Here is a 25,194-nt window from a genome sequence, read left to right as displayed (position 1 = left end):
ATTTACCCAAGTTTATTTTCTACTTCATTAGAATAGCTGAATTCTCATCATTACATAATGTTTAAATAAATAAGTAGGCCATAACTAATTTTTTTAATTAAGAAAACATTCATCACATATTCAAATTATGTTGGCAAGTTCTTCAAAAATTTGTTTTTTAAATGTCGAGTTGATTTTCCAAATTTAAATGCCGTTATTAGTTTTTAGTTGTGAACTTCCTGAGAAGTCATTTTATACTTAATGTTAAGCCCATTATGAGCTGTTTGGTTAAAAACATGAAGTCTTGGGGCAGTGCCTGTAGCTCAAAGGAGTAGGGTGCAGGCCCCATATGCAGGAGGTGATGGGTTCAAATCCAGCCTCAGCCAAAAACTGCAAACAAACAAACAAAAAAACATGAAGTCCTTTGGAAGAATACAATCATTTTATTAAACAGTTATTCTAAGTATTATTAATTTAAAATTCCCTAAGAATATTTGTTCTTGGTATTCATGAGTATTATTACTTCTTAAAATAGGGCTAAAGGCAGAAAATTCAATTTTATAACTTTGAATATGCATGTATTTGAGTAGGACAAATGTATATTTTTAAAAATGAAGCAGATTTTAAAAATTAATTAGACTGCCTCAGGCTTTTGAAGATATCAACATACTTTTGTTTGATGTCTGATTTAGTAGAAATCCAAAGGACTTTTTTGCATTCATTATATGTGAGAGCAAATCAATTAAAATACTTTTGACGTGCCTAATGAAAATAAAAAATCTTAGACATTTCTGATAAAATTTTCATACATTAAGCCATTAAAATTTATGCTACTTTTCATATTATTTTTCATAGGAAAAATTTATGGTTTGTTCTGTATCCTCACACTTCACAAAATGAAAACTTGACGGTTTATATTATGGAAGTGTTCTTACAAGTCCATCTGTTTTGATGCGACTATCCTTATACACTGGAATAAGTGTTTAAATACATCAAACTTTGGTAATGTTTACAATTTTCAAATTGTAAAATAATGTAAAAAATTAAAATATAATTTGAATAAATTTGTTGAATTTTTACTTTAAAAGTTTTAAATTAAATGAATATTACTTTGTAGCATTATTTATATAATGTTCATGGTGGTCTAATTCTGACATCCTGCAATACCATAAAATTTTATTTAGGAAAATTTTATGTCTTAAGTGAAAGGCCTCAAGACCTCTGCGCCTTGAACAAATACATTTGGGACAAAATTAAAACAATACTTAATGTCAAAGTTACAAAATGAAAGAGAATCCATTCAAAGAAACTTATTGAACTAACTTAACAACACCACATAATATGCTTTGTAGTAAAATAATATCAGACTAGTTGAATGTCAGTATATAATAAACTATGCTTTGGCAATTGTTCTCAAATAACATGAATACTTAAAAATGTAAACATGTGAGTGATAGGCTAATAAAGCAATGTTTACATGTGTTATTTTACTCGAAATCCAAATTCTGCATTAATATATTGGTTTCAATATTACGTTTGTTCTTAATCCTTATTTAGAGGTTAAGTTGATAAAGGTCATGGAGATTAAATAACTAATCCCCAAACACAAAACTATCATGAGTAGCATTATTCAGGGAAGGCAGAAAATTATAAGTCACAACTAGCTTTAGATTCTTAATTCTTTTTTTTTTTTTTTTTTTTTGATAACCAAATAACCTTTATAATGCCAAATCACTACTGTATGAGCAAAAATGTCTCGAGATAATGAAAAAAGTTGGGAATTATTTTTTTTTTTTTGAAGGGTCTTTTTTTTTTTTTTTTTTTTTTCTTTTTTTTTTATTGTTGGGGATTCATTGAGGGTACAATAAGCCAGTTACACTGATTGCAATTGTTAGGTAAAGTCCCTCTTGCAATCATGTCTTGCCCCCATAAAGTGTGACACACACTAAGGCCCCACCCCACTCCCTCCCTCTCAGATTCTTAATTCTTATCTGTAAAATAAAACTTCAGAAGGATAGAGACCTTCGTGATATTTGTTCATTGGCAATTTTTATGTGCTTTTGACAGCCCAAGCACAAGGGAGATACTTAAAAGATATTTGTTGAATGCCTACACCTGTGCCTCTTGGACACGATAATTGCTTTCTCTGAGTATTAAAGTACAGTAATGACATACAGCTCATGGAGTTGTAAGAATTGAGTAAAACAATGCATGAAATACACTTAGCACCACTCCCTTAACTGAGTTTCCAAACACCACTATGTTAGTTCTGGATATACATTTTGATAGAAGATTCTTACTCTTATTTAAAGGCTTTATAAAAAATAAATCCAGACCCCAGGTTAGGTCAGAATAATGGATACTTATGAAATTCATGAATATTAATGATTTAACTATACGATTGGAATTGTTAGTACTTTACCAACATTAACTCTTAATACTTTACTTTTACAATTTTTCATATCTATATTAAAATGCAAAAGGAAAACAAGAAAACTAATTTTAAGCATGCTAAACTTTAAATCTAAATTATGATTTAATACATAGTACATAATCATTATAAAATTATTATTGAAATGTTTTCATTATTTTTTGAACTTAATCTTTGAGATACAGTGTGCATTTTACACTTAACAGCACATCTCAATAAAGATGTTAAATTCTCATAAAGGAACAATTGACCTTCATTTAGACTTCGCAAAATTTAATTCAAAAATTAGACTTATATACTCATGGTATCACAAACATACTTATAAGCTTTCCAATAAAATATTATAATCATTTAAATAATTACTTGAAATTAAATATAACTGTGTTTGGGGTGTATTTTAAATGCTTCCTCATGTGGCTAGCAGCTGTCATATACTGTAAAGTGCAGACATATGAGCTAACACGTTAAGAGCAACCAGATTTTAAAAATACATGTTCTGAATGAATAAATGAATATACAACTTTTTAAAACATGTCTGTCATTTAATAAAATTAGAATCAGCGGTGCCTGTGGCTCAAGGAGTAGGGCGCCAGTCCCATATACCGGAGGTGGCAGGTTCAAACCCAGCCCCAGCCAAAAACCAAAAAATAAATAAATAAATAAAATTAGAATCTATATTTGTGTACTTTTATGTAAGCTATTGATACCAATATTTTATGAGGAATAACAATTTTACCTCATCTGATTTTCGATGCTCCATCTGTCAATCCTTCACCAAAGTGTCCATATAAAAATAGCTTCTTATCGATTATAGATCTGACTCTGTCCATAAGTTAACTCATCATTTTTAATAGATGGAAACAACATTCTCCACTAACATTTTCTATGTTTTTGTGTGTGTGCATGTGTGTGTGTGTTGGGAAGTACATGATAACGTCTTCAGAAAAAAAGCTAAATAGGTGGAATGTACCATGGGGAGTAAGTTGTAGAATTAACCTGTTACACAAGAAAATATAGCTTCATGTTTGAATAAAAAGTATGTTTTTTTCAAATTGAAGGTTATTTATACCTGTAACAGTTTAGTACCACATGCTACAATAATTTATAGATATGGAAAAGTGAACACATTTTTTAAGCTATAAAAAGAAAAATAATGAGAGTTAATCAAGAAGGCACAACTGATTCACATTAATTATTTTAGACTGGGCCATTATTGATTATTGTGCCCATGGTATTTTTGCATCTAGCTCTCATTTGCAATGGTGTCTAATTTGACATCTAGCCAAACTTGACCTCATTCTTCCTATCTTTGACTTAACATCCTAAACTGCAATTCATTTGTTTTCTTTTAACATCATAAAATAATGATAAAATTTGAAATTTGAATGAGTATATAATTGCCATTGATTGACAAGTGGAGAATGAAATTATAAGATGTTCTCTTTATAATTTGGTGAATTTGTTCAAACATTGCCATCTGTATTTGCTGGAAATCCAAGAACAATATCTCAGCTACAAATTGATTGTGCCTGGTAACTCAGCTGGTGGAACATGGTGGTAATTTAGGGAGAGATGATCGTTCAATTACTTACAAATTTTCTCATTCATAGGCAAGTGAGCATTCCAAAGGCAATGCAACTACTCACAATTCTGGGTACACTCTGACATTTCCAAAATAATTCAAAATGGTCTCTGAAGCTACTGACTGCTGGGATTCCATTATATATTTTCATGGTTTATAAAAGTCTTAGTGCAATTTTAAAGATAAATGTGAAAATTCTTAGGCAAGACAATAGGATGATTACAACTGTTACTTTAACAAAAGGTGCAATAATAAAAATGCTTGTTTAAAAATTATAAAATGATTGACAACTACTGTGATTAATTTCAGTGCTTGAAATTTGAAATGTATGATAAACTTCATGTTTTTTTCTAACACCCCTCAAATATAACACTATAGAAATTTTGTGTATAAAAAAAAGAACAAAAATAGAACATATCCTATAATTAGAATCACTGTTCTTTTCTAAGTGTCTAAGTAATCACATTTGAAATTCATATTCTAAAATAAATGTAATGATGTATTCATTCAGTATTAACAAGTATTTCATAAATAATTTACTGAAAGTATGAATAAATTAAATTGAATTACTTATAAATGTAAAATATCTTTATATTAATAAGACTTAAAATAATTAAACAGTAAAAAATAATTTAGAAAATATTTATAATATACTTTACAGATATATATGTGTATGTGTAGTATATATATTTTTTAATCCGAGGATGTCTTTACAAATCAATAAGGAAAAGAAAACACTCTACTGGAAAAAATGAAAAAACAAGTGGTAAAAGATAACTTATGGATAATGCGCAAAAAACAGACAATATTTTCTGTCTCATCAATAGCCATTAGAAACAAAAATTAAAATAATGAAAATTACCCAGAAGGTGTCCATTACTGTACTGGGAAACAACAATTGTAGAGTTTCCTTGTATAACTTAGAAATTCGTCTATTCTTTTGCTTCCAGCTGAAGGCAACTTAAAATTTATTCTGTATCTCTATAAATTAAATTATATTGTGCATAATTTTACAAGAATGGTACCATACTGAACATTTTCATTTCAGGCTTTTCTTTCAAGGCTTTCTTCACTTGGCATAATAATCTTGAGATTCATCCACGTTATTGATTCATTGTAACTTAGAGAACATATTTATATATTTGCATATGTAATATAGATGTCATGTGCAAAGCAGTAATCAACATAAGTATATATGCATATATGTGTGTATGTTTACATTTTTTTGTTGTTATTGATGGTCATTCCCACTAGAGGGTAGTCTTGGTAGAGTTAGAAATTTTGTCAGTGTCATTAACTGTTGCAATTTAGTGGCTAACAGCCCTTGGCACACAGTAGACAATAGAAACCTGTTAAAAGTCTTTTCGATGCCTGTACTTACAAAACTTTATCTCCATATCTATTATTTTTCTTAAGATACATTTCAAAATTGAAATTATAGATTTCAAAAGTCAGGACCAATTTTCCATTAACATGTATGTATGTGATAAACAAAATGTGGTATGACCATACAGGAGGTTAATTCAACATTTGGAAGAGTTTAATAGATTAAGTACTATAACCTAATTTTAAAAGTTTGCTTTGAAGAATTTGTGTGTGGAATGTATAAGAGATTATTTGTATTTCTTTAATCTGTTGGTGTACTTTTTTCTCAGAGAAACAGAAATGTGCATTTATATGTGTATATGTAAAACACAAAAAAGGTGTTTATAACAACATTTTAACCATTATACATCTTTTACTTTATCAAAACCATACAATGATAGATGATATGTCTCTTTTTTTTACTGTCTTTTACTCTGTTTTATATCTTTTAATTTCTACAGAGAAAATCAGTTATTTTTATAATAAGAAAATGCAACCCATTTTAAATTAAGTTTGTTCAAACATATAGCTATATTTATTTCCTTGGAAATTGAGAGTGTAACAGGTAATTATTTGAATTTCATTGGAACTAAAACATCTGGACAGGCTATCCACAAGATAAGGGACATCAATGGCTAATAAATAAGAAAAATGTCCAGTCTTGCTAATAATCTAAGAAGCACAAAATTAGATTAAATAACAATGAGCTACCATTTAACCCATGGAATCATTGACATTAAGTATAATTCCATTTAACCCATAGAATCATTAACATTAAGTATAATTCCTTTGCTATATGATTGTTATTGTTGTGAGTTTTAAAATATTTATAATAATACTAAGCTTCTTAGAATGTGGTCCGAGAAATAAGAAAATCATTGTCCAGCAATGTTTGTAATACATTATTTAGCAAAAAAAGGAAAAATAAAGCAAACACAGGATTGGTATGTATAAGAAGATATTAGTAGTTTTAATCTTTGATGAAAGAAGTGATTATTTAATTTTCTCATTCATATTTTTATTGTGTTTTTTCAAGTTTTTAAACATAATCTAGTTCATATTGTAGAACAAAATCCAATTATTTATTTTCATGTAGTTAAATGTTGTGTCCCTTTTATGTTGACCTTACAAAACTGTGTTAAGGTTATTGCCATTTGTTTCTTGGCTTAAGTATCACCCAAAAATGATTGTAAGTCAGATTGTTTTATATTTTGTAGTTATATGTTTCTGGCTTATAAGATGTTTGACATTCTATTGTTCTCTTTTAAAACATTTCTCCCATTCCTGATCAGATTCCTAAAAGCTCTCCTACGTCATGATTTCCTACAAATTACTTATCCTCTCCTTGTTCACATCTATAAAATGGGACAAATGTTAGCACTACAAATGCAAAGAATGGACGTTTAAAAATTTCACGAGTTTTAATTACAGCTAGCGTTTACTGAATATGTATTAAGTTTCCAGAATGGAACTAAAATTTGATAACAGAATTATTTCATTACCCTCTAATTATAATAGTGTATTTAGCAAATTCACTGCTGGTGAAAATATTACTATTTCAAAAATTTTGTAATTTCCCAATGTCAAATATCCAATAAATGGTAAAACTATAATTTAAAGAAATAGAGTCTCATTTGAGTTGCCCCGTCTTTTGTCTCTTACAAAAGTCTCAACAAAGGTGTGGTTCTCAATGTGTACTATGCACCCGTTCAGTGTGGCTGTCCTTCTTAATGTTTCTTGAGCCTCTTGGTTTGAAACTTCACTTGTTAGATCCATCACTGTCATCATATAATTATTTATTTGATGAAAATATTAATGATACTTTACATAGAAAATAATAGACTAAAATTCTACTTCATCTATTGGTGGAAAATAACTCAAACAGGTTACTTAAAAATATGACAATCCCTAATAAGTATGCAGAAGATAATTTTTAGTGAATTCAATCTCCCTGAGTATTCACTTGGACTTGACATTATAAATATTTCACTGCCATTCCTTAATAGCTGATATTTTTCATGTTTTGTACTATTGACTTCAGAATAATTTATATTAAATAAAATAATAATCATAAATGCTATATAATTTATGATAATTTATAAAAGGAGACTTCAATATTCAGTATATTTGAAGATCTAGTGCAGCACATAGTTACTTTTTAAAAAATAGAATCTATGAAAATAAATATATACCTTCCTTAAAAGAGACTTTTATTTCAAAGTACAAGACTTTAGAATATTTTTCAAGTTTTTCTCCTTTTTCTTAAATAACACTTCTATCAAAACAACAGTCTTTATTATGCCTTTTACAGTTAGAGTTTTGAATGTTTATTTATTTATTTTTTGACTGACAATATAATTGCATAGTTTCAATGATTCTATAACTTCTCAAGACAGAGAAGCACAGTCTTCTGTTTGTGACCTGTCTACAGGACAAAGTCTGTACAGAGAGAACCTTTCTGGAACCGGGCACAGTTTATTCTCAATGGCATTTTATAACGAGGTCACCGAACTTAACAAACATCAGGAAAGTCATGCTTTTAAGAACATTTTCTATTTTTATTTTTAAATCTCTAGAAAATCACTAACTCATAATAGTGAATATTTTTTTTTCGTTTTTTTTTTTTTTTTTTTGGTCTTCAACTAATGTTCCTGAAGGGGAAGAAAAGATTTTGCATGCATCTGGTGATAGCTTTTTACCGGTTTAATCAGCTTCAAAGGAGATGGTTAAAATCAATCATACGCATGTCACTTATTGGGTTTATAATGAAAATATGATAGACCATTGGTATAATGGCCATTAAAAGCAGATTCAAAATATAATGCTTCTTTTAACACGCAGTACTGTTTTCTCCAATTAGTAACTTGTAATAAAACTATGTGAATCTTTGATAACGTAAATGGATTATCATTTTCATTTTTATCTTATTAATATTTTAGGATCTTTTATTCTAAACATATATAGCACTTAGACATGAAAGGTTTAATAATGTTGCTTAAAATAAAACAAAAAAGAAAAAATGTTACATTTAAAGAACATAGCATTGATATTTGATTCTCAATTAGAAACAAAATTAAAAATTAATTCTGGCTACTTTTATTGAATTTATCTTTCTTGATACAGAATAAGTATGAATGAAGATTTCTTAAATAACTTCCCATGGTTTCCTTTCCATTCAAGAAATGAAACTCATTTCATTCAAGTAATGAAAATGGAATAAAGGGAAACATGTTACTGGAGATTTATGAATTGATATTCATATATTATTTTTAAAATATTTCTACCTTGACTTCAAAGGAAAATTTAATTGCTTACTCTATGAAAGTTATTTCTCTGGGGAATTAAATACATTTTTTCAGGTATACATGAAGTAAGAATTCATATATATTCAACTTCAGTGGCAGAGCTCAATATGAATAAGTGAAAAATTAACAGAAAGTAGGACTCATCCAGTATACACTCTCTCATTTTAAAGATGAAAAGAACATAGTGCTTAAATGATGAATTATATTTAAAAGCCATAGAGCTACTGTTATTTCCGTTGGGTGTCCCTGTAACTTTACAGAAAAGAATGAAGAAAAGAAATGAGCTTATTGCTTATATCAATTTATTATATTAAACCATGTAAATGAGAAAATACATTAAAAAGGGTATGATCATTTTATGTCAGATACAAAAAGTTTAATAATCCATATTTATATTTTTAAATCTTTTTGTATTTATTTATTAGTATTATTTGTCCTATCAAGGAAAGTTACATAATATTATTTTGCATACAGATTTTATATAGAAAGTATCTTCATATGATTATATCAGCATTCTCCACAGAGCCACAACAAACTGTGCCTGTATGTGTGTGTGGGGTGGGCGGGAGACAGAGAGAGATTGCTTAATTTTAAAGTACTGGCTCATAGGATTGTGGAAGCTATAGGCAAGTCCAATAATGGCAGGCAGACAGCAGCCTGTCTGAGACAGAAGCAGAATTCCTTCTGCTCTAGTAAACTTTAATTTTTGCTCTTTAAGGCCTTCAACTGATTGGATGAAGCTCACCCACACTGTGAAGGGTAATCTATTTTATTTAAAGCAAGATGATTATAAATGCTAATCATGTCAACAACATATATTCACAGCAACATTTAGACAATAACACCTACATTTTTCAATAAACTGTCAAAGAGACTGACCAAAGCAACTGAAAAAGTTTCAACAAAAATTTTTCTCCCAGCTAATTCCATATCCCAGATGAACAAAATCCTCTCAAATGATATCTATTGAATTGTACATGATGACATAGTTGTACATCAGAGCAGGCCCAGGATTTTAAGGTGACATAGATTTATAGGCCCTGTTCCATTCATTTAATCTATAGAATGGATAATGCTATGCTGTGCTCAGTACTATGTCATTAATAAAATTCCTGGGTCAATGTATTTTTTTCTGTAACTTTATCAACTACACCAAGAACAAGGACCTAATCGAAGCCAATAGGAATCAGGGCACTCTTTCATTTTATTCATACGCTATTGCAACCTGTCCTTTTGTAGTTATTTTGACTTATTTTCCTAATACTTGGGAAATAACTGCAGTTACTTTGAGATGCACTGTATTGATTATTGTATTTAAGTGGAGACATCTTTATTTGTAAAATTTATATTCCAGATTGTAACTCTTCTTTCCTTTATTTAATAAATTTTCACATCTTCTCTATCTTATCTCTGAAATATTTCCAATTTTTTGGTCTTTCTCAATCTTCACAGTACCACCAAATTCAGTCTCTTAAGGCTCTGGTTTAAACTACTAGGATGTATTTGTCATCAAATTCCCTGACTTTAAATATTTTCTTCTATACTTTGTTCTCCACAATGAAAATTCTTTTCATAACATATACACGCATACAATTACTCTTTCATGTAATAAAAATCTCTCAACACCTAATAATCATTGCATGAGAAAGTATAGATTTTTAGCAAGACTTAAACTTTCTTCCCAATTACCTCCTTTCCCATCTGACTTTTGAAGATATACTTCCTAACTTAGCCTACTATTGAGTGGAGGCATAATTTACAAATAATTTTATCCTTTATATTGTACAATTGCTATGGTTTGGATATTTGACACTCCAAATCTCATGTCGAAATTTGATTCTCAGTGTAGAAGGTGGGGCTGCAAGGGTGGTATTTGGGTCATAGGGACAGATTTCTCATGAATGGCCGGGTGCCATTCTCTCCAGTAGTGAGTTCTCACCATAGTGGCTCCCATGACATCTGCTTATGAACAGAGTCTGGCACCATCACTCTCTTGCCTCCTGTCTTTCCGTGTGATATCTGCATACTCCAGCTCCCCATCATTTTCTGCCATGAGTGGACGAAATCTGAAGCCCTTACCCAAAGCAGGTGCTGGCTCCATGCCTCTTAAATAGCTTGGAGAACAAGGAATGAAACAAACTTCTTTTCTTTCTTTCTTTTTTTTTTTTTTTTTTTTTTTTTAACAACAGAACCTAGTCTCTTTATTATTAAAGTCACTCGGGGAAGGAGAGGGTTACAAAAATATCCCGAAACCTGTACACGGTAAGAGTGGAAGGAGGACTACACGGGATTTGGGCCATGCTGTTAACCCGCGCCTCCCTGAGTACGGGCATTTCCCCGAAGAAGGACATTTTCTAGTCAGGAGAGAAAAAGCGAACTTTGGGGTTAATTCTCTCAAAACTCCGAGGTAAGGGAGAGGCAGCAGTCCTTAATTTTCCAGGATCCAGCCCGAACTCTCACTTTAGCCCAAGGGGAAAAGAACGGGTCCCGCCCACGCCCGGCCCGATCCGGGAGGCGGGGCCTGCAGAGACCCGGGAGGATAGAGGCGGGCCGGGTGGCAAAACCGCCCCTCCCCCCTCGCATGTAACACCGCGATCGGCCCGAGAAAGACGGCTGAGTTCTCCCACCGCCACGCAAGTCGCGGGGGAAGGGACAGTACGAATGCTGCCGCCCCTCCCCGCGGAAGGTAGGGAGCAGCAGTCGGCGTCTCTCCTGTGGGCTCCGAGGGCCGGCCCGAGGAGGTGGGGCCTGCTTGGGGGAGCTGACTTCACACCCCTCCCCCTCCGGCGACCAGGGTGTTCAGGGACACCCCGCCGGCTCCAAGTGAGGCGGGTGGGGGAGGCAGCAGAACTGACCGGAGCCTGCAGCAGCTCGGGGCGGGGAGGGAAGCGCGCACGGGCGCGCAGCCGCCACCCCCGCGCGCCAGCAAGGCCCCCCACGCTCAAGGGCGCGCCGGGCCCCGAAAGGGAGGAGGCCGCGCGTGGCACTCAGGAGGGCCTACTCTAGGCTTCTGTCCCCCACCACTCACCCCCCAACCCCCTCCAACCCGCTCCAGGCCTCGGACTCCGCACTGACCTGACAGGCCGCGACATGTTCGCTGTTAAAACAGGACGGAGTAGAGAAGCCAAAGACCAGGACCTCCCCCACCCCGCGCGCTTGGCGCCCCACCCCCCCCAACTTCGGCCGATGGGGCGGGTGCCACCGAACCCCGAGCTGCTGGCTTTTCAAACTCCGCGCTCCTTGGTTCAGGGCCCCTGGATGAGACGAGCCCTCCGCTCCCCCGTCTCTTCAAAAATCGAAACAAACCTCTTTTCTTTCCAGATGCCCAGCTTCAGGTATTCATTAATAGCAACCCACAAAGAGACTAAAACATTATGATTGCTGTACATATGTTTAGCAAACATCATCCATCAACAAACATGCTTATTTTTTTTTCTGCTGAGAGCATTTAAAGTGTATTCTCTTAGCAATTCTCAAGTATATAGGGTTATTAACTATAGTCACCATGCTGTACAATACATCTCTCAAATTTATTAATTCTATTTATTTGAAACAGTACTTTTTGAGCCACATTTCCTTAATCCCTCATTCCTCAGTCCAGGCAAACACCACTCTGTTCTCTGCTTCCCTGAATTCCACTTTTTTTTAGATACCAAGCATAAGAGAGATCATTCAATATTTGTCAGTCTGTGCCTGGAGTAGATATCCAGTAGTGGGATTGATGGATCAAATGGTAGGTTTACTTGTAGTTCTTTGAGGAGTCTCCGTATGGTTTGTACTATTTTGCAGTCCCACCAACAGTGTATAAGCAGTCCTTTCTCTCTGCAGCCAGGTAAGAATCTTGTTTTGGACTTTAAAGGTCATTGAGAAAAGTGATATCTCATTGTGATTTTACTTTGCACTTTCTTGATGATTAGTGACTTTGAGCATTTTTTCATGTGATTTTTGGCCATTTGTCTATCTTATTTTGAAAAGTTGTTTATGTCTTTTATCCACTTTTTATTGAGGGTTATTTTTCTTGTTTGAGTTCTTTATAGATTCTGGATATTAGCCATAGAAGAATAATTAGGACTACAGGCAAAGACCCTTCTCCTAAAAATACATAGACATAAATATGGATATAGACATAGAAGTAGATGCAGATATAAACTGAATGAAAAAAAAGTCTCTTTATATCTTGGACCCCAGTAATTAAATTACCCCAGTAATTTTTACTTTAACCTTTGTGTGCCACAAATTCATCTAATTTAAAATGATTACTTCAATACATATGGATTTTGTGAGAATTATTAGTATATGATGTAAAGTATATGAACAATGGTCAATGTTATTATAATTAGTTTTAAAAAGTAATTGATTAATTAATTTAATTTCAATTGATTTAGAGAGTAAAAGTGTTTTTCTTACGTGGATGAATTATATAATGCTGAAGTCGGGGCTTTAAGTAACTATCACCAGAATAATATGCACTAAAACAATAGGTAATTATTATTTTTTTCCCTTCAAATAATTAAGGGGTATGAATGCTTCTATACATGGATAGCATTTGTTAATGGAATCTGAAGTTGGGACTATTACTGTTCCTATCACTCAAATAGTGTTGATTGTACCTGATACATAAGATTTTACCCCTCCTTCCCTCTCCTACCCCCTTTTTGAGTTCCAAGGACTTTTACTTCTCTCCATGCCTGTGTGTGTCCGGCGATCATTTCCAAATTATTGGAGAGCACACCTGATGTTTGTCTTTCCCTTCCTGGGACACTTCACTTAGAAAAATGGTTTCCATTTCCATACAAAGTGCTGCAAAGGACATTAATTATTTCTTCTTCTGGATGAGCAGCTTGCGTGGTGGATATATACACACACACATGGGTCGTTACAAGGCTTTGAGATATACAAAAATCAAGAAATGTAAAATCCACACAAAAACAAATGAAGCCCTGTCAGCAGCACAAATAAGTCGAGGAGGTTGAAACTTGCACGGTTTGAAAGGGCACTGCCAACTGTGTTTCTTGGAAGTGAAATGATGGATCATAACAGTTTCTCTCAAAATTTCTGTAGTAGCCTATGTATCTATTATCTGTCTATCCATCCATCCGTCTATCTATCTATCCCCATAATATATATACCATATTTGTTAATCCACTCATGAAATGATGCACACTTAGGTTCATTCCACATCTTAGATAGTATGACTTGCACTGCAATAAATACGCAAGTGGAGGGTTCTTACTGATAAAATAACTTTGTGTGTGTGTGTGTGTGTGTGTATGTACGTGTGTAGATACACAGGAGTGGGATTGCTGGGTCAAATGGTAAGTCTACATTTATTTCTTTGAGAAATTGCTATACTGTTTTTCATAGAGGCTGTACAAATTTATAGTCCCACTTACAATGTATAAGAACTCCCTTCTCTCTGCTATCACACCAGCATCCACCATTTTTTGCCTTATTACTAATGGTCGTCCTGTCAGGGACAAGGTGGTAGTTGATTAGGAGTTTACTTGCATTTCCTTGATTATTGGAGATGTTGAGTATTTTTTCGCATATTTTTTGCCATTTGTCTATATTAAAAAAAAGCATGTTTATGAATCACGTGCACTTTTTAATGTAGTTATATGGTTTTATACAATTTTAATTATTTGTGACAACTACCTTAGTTTTAACCATTTAACCTAGTTGACAATTGCCCAGTTAGTACATGAAAACATGAGACTGCTTTGATATAACAATGAACACTTTATTTTTATTAAATTAATAAAATAGTAAAAAATTAGTAACATAATAGATGTGTTATTGATCCCACCTGGCTTAAAAAAAAAACACACTGAATTTATCACACTTCATTTTGTGTTAAAATGATAAAACACTGTGATTATTAATTAAAAAAAAAACCCTTCATTTCAAAATACAGCTTCACTCTCTATAAGCTATTTTAGTTTGGACATTTAATTATTCCTAACTATAGATAGGTTAGACCTCATCTAACAATATTTATATCAACTCTTATATTCAGGATTAGCTTTCAGATTACATAAAATTTTTTAGGAGCTCATAAAGCTGTGTTCTGCACATACTAAGCACTCAGGGAATATGGGGGTTCCCTCATCACTCAATTCACTGAAGCTCTTGACTCAGCTTCCTTGATGATGTGTATTTCTTCTCATTTTTATCCACTATTAAAATTCACATTATTCAAATACCATGTTTTCATTTAGCTTCATAGAAGAAAATATTCTAGCAAATATCTTCTCTGATAAGATGGGTTTATTCAATTAATGTATTGTCTATTATCCTTTTATGTTCATGCATGGGAGTTCTCTCTAGCATGAATTATCTGTAATACCATGCTATGTCTAAATTCTAAATTGTGAGAAAACAATATTTAATTTTTTATGTCCAAGATATTGTTCTTAATATATTTACCTGTTCAATTATGCTTCCCCAATTTTTTAAAAAGTAAGTTTTGTTTTTTTTTTTAGCCACTTGTGTTTCTTTGGTTTTTCGTTTTGTTTGGATGTTACTTAAATTGTCAATTATTATGGGTACATATTAAAACTCTGGTTCACCATTATAACTGTATATAGTACAGTGTAGAGGGGATTTTAAACTTTTTTAAATACATCAAAGAATTAGCATAAAAGCAATAAACATACCTTGCCCTCAAATGAAATGAAAATGGCAATCCTAGAAGGCAAACACAGATTCCAAAGCTGATTATCAGCCTGAGGCTCTTCACTGAACTTCGGTTGTATTAGGCTTCTGTTAAATGATTATATTGGAAAGGGGATAAAAGCTCGAGATGCTCACGCCCTAGAAACTAATAAGACAATACTGCAAAACCCTAGAAATCCTGAGAATACACATTCAATGTAAGGGTAAATTAATCTAGTTGCATGGAAGAAGATAAGAAATAAACCTATCTCTCTCTCCTTGGGACTGAGTAGAGAAAAATATGCATACATTTTCTGTAAAATTGTGTTAAAATTAAAACCCTCATCTATTAAAGAAGTAAATTCATAAAATATGTGAAGTTCAAAACAATACAAAGGTCTGCTTCATTTCAAGTCACTGCTGAAATAAAACATACAAAAAAAGGAATACAGATTGAAACGGGAAAAAGTAAACCTACCCACTTTGCAGAAAACATAATTATTAACTAGGAAATTCCTAAGGAATCTACAAATAAGAATTAGAATTGATAACTAAATGTAGCAAGATGGTGGTCTTCCTGAAATCTTATCAGTATAAATTCTATTTCTGTAAACTAACAGCAAATAATATGGAAAATTCTTCAGTGGTAGTACTAAAGTTTGCTGACCTGCGTTTTTTTAAATTATTATTATTTTTATTCTATGGGGGAGTATTCATTTAGTGAAATAGAAAAAAATGTACATTTCTTCGTGTTATTTGTCATAACCTTAATGAGTCACAGGAAACTACATTATTGAAAATTATCACATAAATTTAAGGCTATTTTATGTCTGATTTGAAACAACACTTGGTGCATGATCATTGGGATGTATTTGGATCTGACTTTCTCATAAATCACTGATATGATTGAAACTTTTCTTTGGATATGCATTAGCTTATTGTTTTTGCCATCAGATTTTGCCTCATTTGTTTGCTTTGTATTAATGATTTAAAAAGTATAGATTGACTTAACACTTTTATCATTGATATCAATGAGAAACAGGAAAGACTCTATTTAATGTAAATTCAGATCGTGTCTGACAGAATGATTTTCTTTGTTTATAAAAAAAGTAAAGAAAAACTTTAATTACTCTATGTAACCTAAAATTCATAATAAAATCCTCAAGTAAGTTCATATTTATGTTTTTCTCTTTCAAACTGTACAATATTTATAAATAATTCATCAACCTCTTTCCCACCCCAAATAAATGAGATGGGAGTATGTGGGTGGCAGAAAAGTTGAACTGGAAAGTAAACAACTCAATCTACATATGTATATTAATATAGGTACTTTCCATTATTTTATTAATGTGCATACATTTAATAAAAGTAGTGTATGTTCATTGCCAGAAATGAAACTTTTATTAATCCCTAAGCTGTAAATACTCAGTGTTAAATACAAGAACCTCATTTTACAAGATATTACAGGAATGTAAAATTGCCATGCAGGCTGAAAGCATGCAAAGTGATCTTGATAATGAGAAAGAAAAATTACGATTATTTTATTACCTGCAAACATTTTCATCACAACATTAAATTTTCTTATTTTTACTTTTATATGCAGAGAGAAATTTAAACACGATAATCTAATATTCATTCTATAGACTGTTATTTAAATCATTAGCAAATTGAGAACTAATTGTTGTATTTCTTTGTAAAAACCTGCTCAAGAATCATTTCAACAATGTTAGCCTTCCTATTTCATAAGGTACGGAATGAGCACCTTGCCTATGCCTTCATACTCTTCCTAAGTTTGAATCATTTTATTTTTGTGTTTCAGGGTTGTGTAATATTTCCAAGAGTGGTTTTAATGTGAAGGTTTTTTTTTTTTTTTCCTGTAGTCACTTCTGAGACATCATCATCTCTTTTTACCATAAATTCTTTGGTAATTATGGCAATGATGCCTTCATAATATTTTCTACCTTCATATGTATAACCCCTTGGACAGCAGCAATGTTAACATTCTAGGAACAAATGGTCATATATTTCTTCTATAACTCCATTTATATTTGATTTAAATTTGACTACTAGGGTTATTATTTTTTGCTTTGTTCACTTTCCCTTTTATTAACCATTTTCTTCTCAACTATTTACTCAACATCACCTGTGTTTATTACTGAGAGCAAGGAAATAACACAACTATGTGCATTACTCTTTGTGCATAAACTGAATTACAGATGTGCAGACTTTGAGAAAAGTGACATATTTGCTCATTATGATGTACACCTGGTTTTACATAATGAATTTTGGACTGAAAAGATGGCTGCAATGTTTGTACTTCATGAAACTGCTCAAATAATATACTGTGGAAGCTGAAATTTGAATCATATTAGGATATTGATGCTATGTAACTTAACCACTAAATCTTAGAAATTGATGTGTACTGGGACCAAAGTGAGGCCTTCCGCATTGAATTGCTGGCTCCTTGTTCTGTATTAGTGCTTTGCCTAAGTACACTTTTGATATTTCTTATTTTCTCTTGATAGATTCTCAAAAGCATACATTGTTCCAAATTTCGCCCTAGAAAGGCATGCTTATTTGCATTTTTTCCAATTATGTCTGTGGAAGTTTGCCAATTTCCCTTAGAACATCCATTTGTTGGGCAAGTGATGTCTAATTCAATTCACATATAAAAAAATCTGTCAGACTTTGTGATAAAACCCATTCCATGAAATATTTGTTTAGTCAAAAAAAAAGTTATGTGTAATTTTTTGTTACAACCAACATATTTCTATATTTCGGTAGTACAAAATTATTGACTCCAGCTGATATAAACATTTTTATTTCTTTACTTTTAGATATATTTAACATTAATATTTATTTTACATTTTAAAATATTGTATTAGAATTAATTTCATTGCTATATAACACTGTGGAACTTAACTCATGCTCTGAGTCTCCCCTGCTGAAGGTGCCAGTAATATCTTTTCCGAGATTAAAATTATTTATTTCTTTGTGTAGTGGAAGCTTTTCCAACATTTATTCTTCCCCAATAAAAGAGTAATGGAAAAAAATTTCCTCCTCCAGGAATATATACAACTTTAAAAGGATGATTTGAAAATCACAAAATGCTGTAAAACAACAAGTAGCTTCCATTTGAAGGGTACAAATATATAAGGTGCTGCTTTGAGTTCTTCATGATGACCTACTGAATCCCCACAAGAGCTTTCTGAAGTAGAATTACCAGTATTATCCTTGTTCTATAGCATGTGAGATAATGGTGGCACAGAATCATTAAGTGACCTGACCAAGGTCCATATATAACTGTGAGTGTTGATTGCAATATAGGCTACCTGACCTAGTCTGTATGATATGCCTTATTATTAATTATGCATTCTGACAATTTCATGTTACAACTTATTCATCAAAAAACCACTAACATAGAAACACAGCAGAAATTATAGTTAGCCTGGATATATATTTATAGAGATTACAGTAAAATTATAAAAAAATAGAATGATGTCACCTTGCTAATTTAAAAGGAAGTTTTAAACATTGCCCTCTTTTTGGATCCTTCTAGATATTCTTCTTTTCTCCTAATATTGATGTCTAAATTGCATAAGGTGCTTAGTATCCATAAACTAAAATGAATCAATATTGCCACTTGAAATTAGGAAATTATAAGATCTATTTGATTTTAAGTAAGTGTTAATCGCATGTATACACAAGTGTGTAGATCTGCCAAATATTTTCACTATATCATAGTATTGTTCAATTAAATTTTATGTTAAATTATTCTCTTCTACTGTTTAAATATTCTGAACAGTTTGTTGTAAATCTTCTGAACTATTTTGAAAGGAAGTAACCGTATAGTGATTTCAATAGCATCTGAACATATTTATATATTTAAAACATCCGGATACCAACTCTTTTCCCAGTCGTTGAAGCAAGGGGGTGTTGTGTGGACTAAAATTAACTAGAAAAAAATGAACTTAATTCATCACTGATAGACAGAGTTTGTTAAAATACAGGAAGTGTGATTGAGGAAAATACTATAAATCAGGAGAGCACAATGATAAGAGCACGTTTAGAATGTTGATGAAATTGAAATGTGTCTTGGGATATATAGTGAATATTCATTCACCCAAGAAAAACTCATCTCATCTCCTTCTAATAATTCAGCATTCTAATTACAAGGTTAGACTTGAATTGCTGTATTTACCAAGGATATGAATTTTAATTTTTCCTAATCTTATCATAATTTGATTCAAAGCACTTTTGAATACTTGAGCACTTTTTACATTTACACAAATGAAAGCATAGGATTTGGAATCTAACTTTAAGCTTTTTAACAAGTCCAGTCTCTTTGCATTACTGTTAAATACTTATATATTAATAAAATAAAAATCCCTTCTTGAAATATCATAAGAAAAAGAGTTGAAACATTTGTATTGTTCCCTAATAAATGTATTTATTTCCTCATAATCCTTGCATAACTTTATAATTTTGTGAACTACTAGATTTAGCTAATTTTATGAACAGAAAACAAGCACTTTTAAGTAAGATTATACTTAAAGTAAATTAAATAATATTAATGTACCCTCTTATTAACCTAAAAATTAACAAAAATCAAATAGACTTGATAAAGAAGAGGAGAAAAAGAATCTGTAACATTCTGACATGCTGTAAAACAAATAGCTTCCATTCAAAGGGTACAAATACATATAAGGTACTGTTTGAGTTCGTCAACAATATATTGTATTCTGTAACAACAGAATTATTCCATCTCAATTTTTGTCATTAGAACTCATATTTAGAGATAAATATTAAATAATATAAAAATAACTATCTATTTTTGACCATAGTATAACTATATGAACTTGAATTTCAGTCATCTATCCACCCAAACTAAGATATTTTTATGTCAGTATTTCCATAATATGAAAAAAAGTCCTTAAATATACTCTCATAAAAGGGCTGTTTAAGTGAGACTTTATCACATTACAAAGAAATAAATAAACAATGCCTTACTCTATGTCCTTCTTAATCCAAAATCATTGATTTGATCCTCAGTCATTAAACTATACCTAATCTTGGGCAAATAAGTAATTGATATTTAAGTGAGATTATTTTTTATTTTGATGATAGTATAGAAACTCAATAAGACTTCATTAATATTTTAACAAGTGTGTAGTATTCTATAGAAGAAGGAACACTTGAACAAAAACTGAGTCAAATCTCTGTTTTGTAATGTATCACTTACTGATTCATAATGCAGACATTTCCCAGACATTTAGCTCCTTTGTCAAAAATATTATTTAAATACTATTTTTACAAGTTGTTTTGATGTTTTAATAAAATGGTGCTTAAAAAACCAAGCTCTTTCATTTATCTTTTTTATTGTTCTTTAATCACTATTTTATTTCTACTCTAATATTTATTATTTCTTGTTTTCTACTAAATGAAGATTTAAACTCTTCTTTTTTTCTAGTTTCTCGAGCTAGATTGTTCCTTGAGACTAGATTGTTTATTTGAGACACCTTTACTTTTTTTATGTAGACATTTATAGATAGAAATGGGTCTCTAAATAACTTTGGATGTATCCCCTAGATTTTGTATGTTGTGTTTTCATTTTCAATTACATCAAGAAATTTTATATTTCGAATTTCTTCATTAGATCATTTGGTTGGTCATGAGATCTGGTTTACTTTCCATGTACTTTTTCCATTTCCAAAGCTCCTTCTGTTGGTTTCAGTTTCATTTCCTTTTGGTCAGAAAAAAAATACTTGGTATAATTTAAGTTTTTAATATTTATTAAGATATGTTGTAGCCTAACATATAGTTTAGGCTGAACAGTTCATGGGTTGTTGAGAAGAATGTGTATGTTTCAGTTGTTAGATGGATTGTTTTGTAAGTATATGTCAGATCCATTTGGTTTAGAATGGCTTTAACTCCTATGTTTCCTGGCTGATTTTCTACATGGATGATGTCAGTACTGTTGAAATTGTGGTGTTGAGGCGAGAGGCGGAGCAAGATGGCAGCCGAGTAACAGCTTCCTTGCATCTGGGCACCGTGAGTCTGGGGAGATAGGATTCCAGGCATCTCTGGCTGGTGGGAACTGCCTATCATCACTCCTAGGAGGATACAGGGAGTCAGCGAGAGACTTCTGGACCCCAAGAGGAGGACTAAAACAGTGGAAAACCGGCAAGTGGTCGCGTGTGTTCAATCCGTCTAAACCCGCCCACAACTTTAAGTTCAGTAGCAACGAGGCTGCAAACAAGAAAGGCCTTACCTGTGAACTGTTTTGATGTCCTTGGACTTGGCACTGAGTTGAACTGCCTTGGAGAGGGCCTGAGTGGAAGTGCGGAGAACTTTGGCCGTTGTCTAGGCCGTTGTCTAGCCGCTGAGCCAGACGGAGCTAATAGTGTTTGGCGGTAGGTCACCCGGATCCATTGTCAGTGATCTGCCCCGGCAAGCTCCGCCCTCAGGGTTGCAGAGCTAGAAAAGGGTGGGAGCTGGTAACCCAGCAACCAAGTAGCCTCTTTCTGTGCCTCTCCCTCTTTCTGTGCCTCTCTTCTTTTTGTCAATATTCCTTACACCCACCCCCTCTCCTTTCTCTATCTTTCTTTTTTTCTTATCACTCGGTCCTCCTTTCTTTCATCCCCTTTTTTTGCTCTCCAACCTTCTCACCCTTCTGGTCCTGTAAAGCTAAGGGTGGGGTCTGAGCCGCCTTGCAGCCCTAACCCTCAGGGGCAGAGTGAGACATGTTTTGGCACACTGGGTAAGTGGATAGCCACTTCAACAGCGATTCCAGCGAGAAAGCTGGGAAAGCTTCTGCTCAGCAAGTTTACAAGTTCAAAGTGCCTTTTAAGTAGGCTGAAGAGAGATTTAGGGTGTCTACCTGCTGGGGTTTGAGAAATCAGCAGCCTCCAGTCGTATCAGAACTGTGACTAACATCTCATACCCCAGAAGACCACATGTTGCCCAGACAATATTCAATAACATATACAACTGCTTTATTTTTGGTTGTGTATTTTTTTTTTTTGTTTGGTTGTTTTTTTTGTTTGTTTATTTTGACGTTGCTGATGTTCTTTTGTTTTTTTAATTTCAATCTTTTCCACACAGATCCCTTTTTCTTTCTCAATTTTCCTAGTTTAATTATAATTTCCCATTGCTGCCTTTTTTAATAACTTCAACTTCATTTTTGCTAGTGTTTCTACCGATATCATTTGGTTTTTCACCCAATTTTATCCCCGTAAAGTTTTCTGTTTGCTTGTTTTGGTTTGATTCATAGCATTTTTGTCTTTCCTCTCTACTTGGTGGAGGTGGGGTACTGTGTCTGATCGGGTTAGCAAAGAGCTGCTGACCTCAAGGGAACCACGCAACTGGGCACCCCCAGAAGGTGGGGTTTTTTAAGGTTGTGTCAAAGTACCCTACTGTACACCTATATTGCCCTGTCTCCCTCTTTCTGTGCCTCTCTTCTTTTTGTCAATATTCCTTACACCCACCCCCTCTCCTTTCTCTATCTTTCTTTTTTTCTTATCACTTGGTCCTCCTTTCTTTCATCCCCTTTTTTTGCTCTCCAACCTTCTCACCCTTCTGGTCCTGTAAAGCTTAGTCCACAGGCACAAGAACTTAAAGAGCAAGAGGAAGTGAAAGGAAAATTAGGGCAAGGAAACAGATAAAAGAAATGACTCATGAGGAAGAATCAGCAGAAAACTCCAGGCAACATGAAGAACCAGTCTAGAACAACCCCACCAAGGGACCATGAGGTAGCTACTGCAGATGATTCCACCAGTATAGAAATGTTAGGAATGACAGAAAGGGAATTTAGAATACACATGTTGAAAACAGTGAAAGAAATGATGGAAACAATGAAGGAAATTGCTAATAAAGTGGAAAATAACCAAAAGGAAATCCAAAAACAGAATCAAATAAGAGATGAACGATAAGAAGAATATAAAAAGGATATAGCAGACCTGAAGGAACTAAAACAGTCAATTAGGGAACATAAAGATGCAATGGAAAGTATCAGCAACAGGTTAGACCATGCAGAAGAAAGAATTTCAGAGGTAGAAGACAAAGTTCTTGAGATAACTCAGACAGTAAAAGAGGCAGAAAAGAAGAGAGAGAAAGCAGAACGTTCACTGTCAGAATTATGGGACTTTATGAAGCGTTCCAACATACGAGTTATAGGAATCACAGAAGGGGAAGAAGAATGCCCCAGAGGAATGGAAGCCATACTAGAGAATATTATAAAAGAAAATTTCCCAAACATCACCAAAGATTCTGACACACTGCTTTCAGAGGGATATCGGACCCCGGGTCGCCTCAACTCTAACCGAGCTTCTCCAAGACACATTGTGATGAACCTGTCCAAAGTCAAGACAAAAGAAAAGATTCTGCAAGCTGCCAGGAGTAAGCGCCAGTTGACCTACAGGGGCAAATCCATCAGAGTGACCGCAGACTTCTCTAATGAAACTTTCCAAGCAAGAAGACAATGGTCATCTACCTTTAATCTACTTAAACAGAACAATTTTCAGCACAGAATTCTGTACCCTGCTAAGCTAAGCTTAAAAATTGACGGAGAAATCAAATCATTTACGGATATACAAACATTAAGGAAATTCGCCACAACAAGACCAGCTCTACAGGAAATACTTCAACCTGTTCTGCACACTGACCACCACAATGGATCAGAAGCAAAGTAAGAACTCAGAAATTGAAGGACAGAACCTAACCTCCACACTGATGCAAAAGATAAAACTAAGCAATGGACTCTCACCAAATAAGACGAATAGAATACTACCACACTTATCAATTATCTCCATAAATGTTAATGGCTTGAATTCCCCACTGAAGAGACATAGATTGGCTGACTGGATTAAAAAACACAAGCCATCCATTTGCTGTCTGCAAGAAACACACCTGGCTTCAAAAGACAAATTAAAGCTCCGAGTCAAGGGTTGGAAGACAATTTTTCAGGCAAATGGAATTCAGAAGAAAAGAGGAGCTGCAATATTATTTTCAGATACATGTGGATTTAAAGCAACTAAAGTCAAAAGAGACAAAGATGGTCACTTTATATTGGTCAAGGGAAAACTACAACAAGAAGACATTTCAATTCTAAATATTTATGCATCCAATTTAAATGCTCCCAGATTCTTGAAGCAGACCTTACTCAGTCTGAGCAATATGATATCTGATAATACCATCATAACAGGGGACTTTAACACACCTCTTACAGAGGTGGACAGATCCTCTAAACAGAAATTAAACAAAGATGTAAGAGATTTAAATGAGACCCTAGAACAACTATGCTTGATAGACGCATATAGAATACTCCACCCCAAAGATAAAGAATATACATTCTTCTCATCACCCCATGGAACATTCTCCGAAATTGATCATATCCTGGGACACAAAACAAATATCAACAGAATCAAAAGAATTGAAATTTTACCTTGTATCTTCTCAGACCATAAGGCACTAAAGGTGGAACTCAACTCTAACAAAAATGCTCAACCCCACCCAAAGGCATGGAAATTAAACAATCTTCTGTTGAATAACAGATGGGTGAAGGAAGAAATAAAACAGGAAATCATTAACTTCCTTGAGCATAACAACAATGAAGACACAAGCTACCAAAACCTGTGGGATACTGCAAAAGCAGTTTTGAGAGGAAAATTCATCGCTTTAGATGCCTACATTCGAAAAACAGAAAGAGAGCACATCAACAATCTCACAAGAGATCTTATGGAATTGGAAAAAGAAGAACAATCTAAACCTAAACTCAGTAGAAGAAAAGAAATATCCAAAATTAAATCAGAGATCAATGAAATTGAAAACAAAAGAATCATTCAGAAAATTAATGAAACAAGGAGTTGGTTTTTTGAAAA

At 33.2% G+C, this 25,194-nt stretch overlaps 1 long non-coding RNA gene across 1 annotated transcript in view; it reads right to left on the bottom strand.

Moving 5' to 3' along the window:
• LOC128578996 (uncharacterized) overlaps nt 1-12,977 on the bottom strand; it is a 36,319-nt gene extending 23,342 nt beyond the window's left edge. Inside the window, exon 1 of the long non-coding RNA XR_008378020.1 lies at nt 11,738-12,977. This is a non-coding gene — a long non-coding RNA (uncharacterized LOC128578996). The remainder of the gene's footprint in view (nt 1-11,737) is intronic.
• Nucleotides 12,978-25,194: the final 12,217 nt, after the last annotated feature.

The sequence above is a fragment of the Nycticebus coucang genome, chromosome Y, assembly GCF_027406575.1.
Source record: "Nycticebus coucang isolate mNycCou1 chromosome Y, mNycCou1.pri, whole genome shotgun sequence".
Classification (NCBI taxonomy): domain Eukaryota; kingdom Metazoa; phylum Chordata; class Mammalia; order Primates; family Lorisidae; genus Nycticebus; species Nycticebus coucang.
Note: the sequence above shows the minus strand (reverse complement) of the source record. Positions and strands in the feature narration are given on the sequence as shown.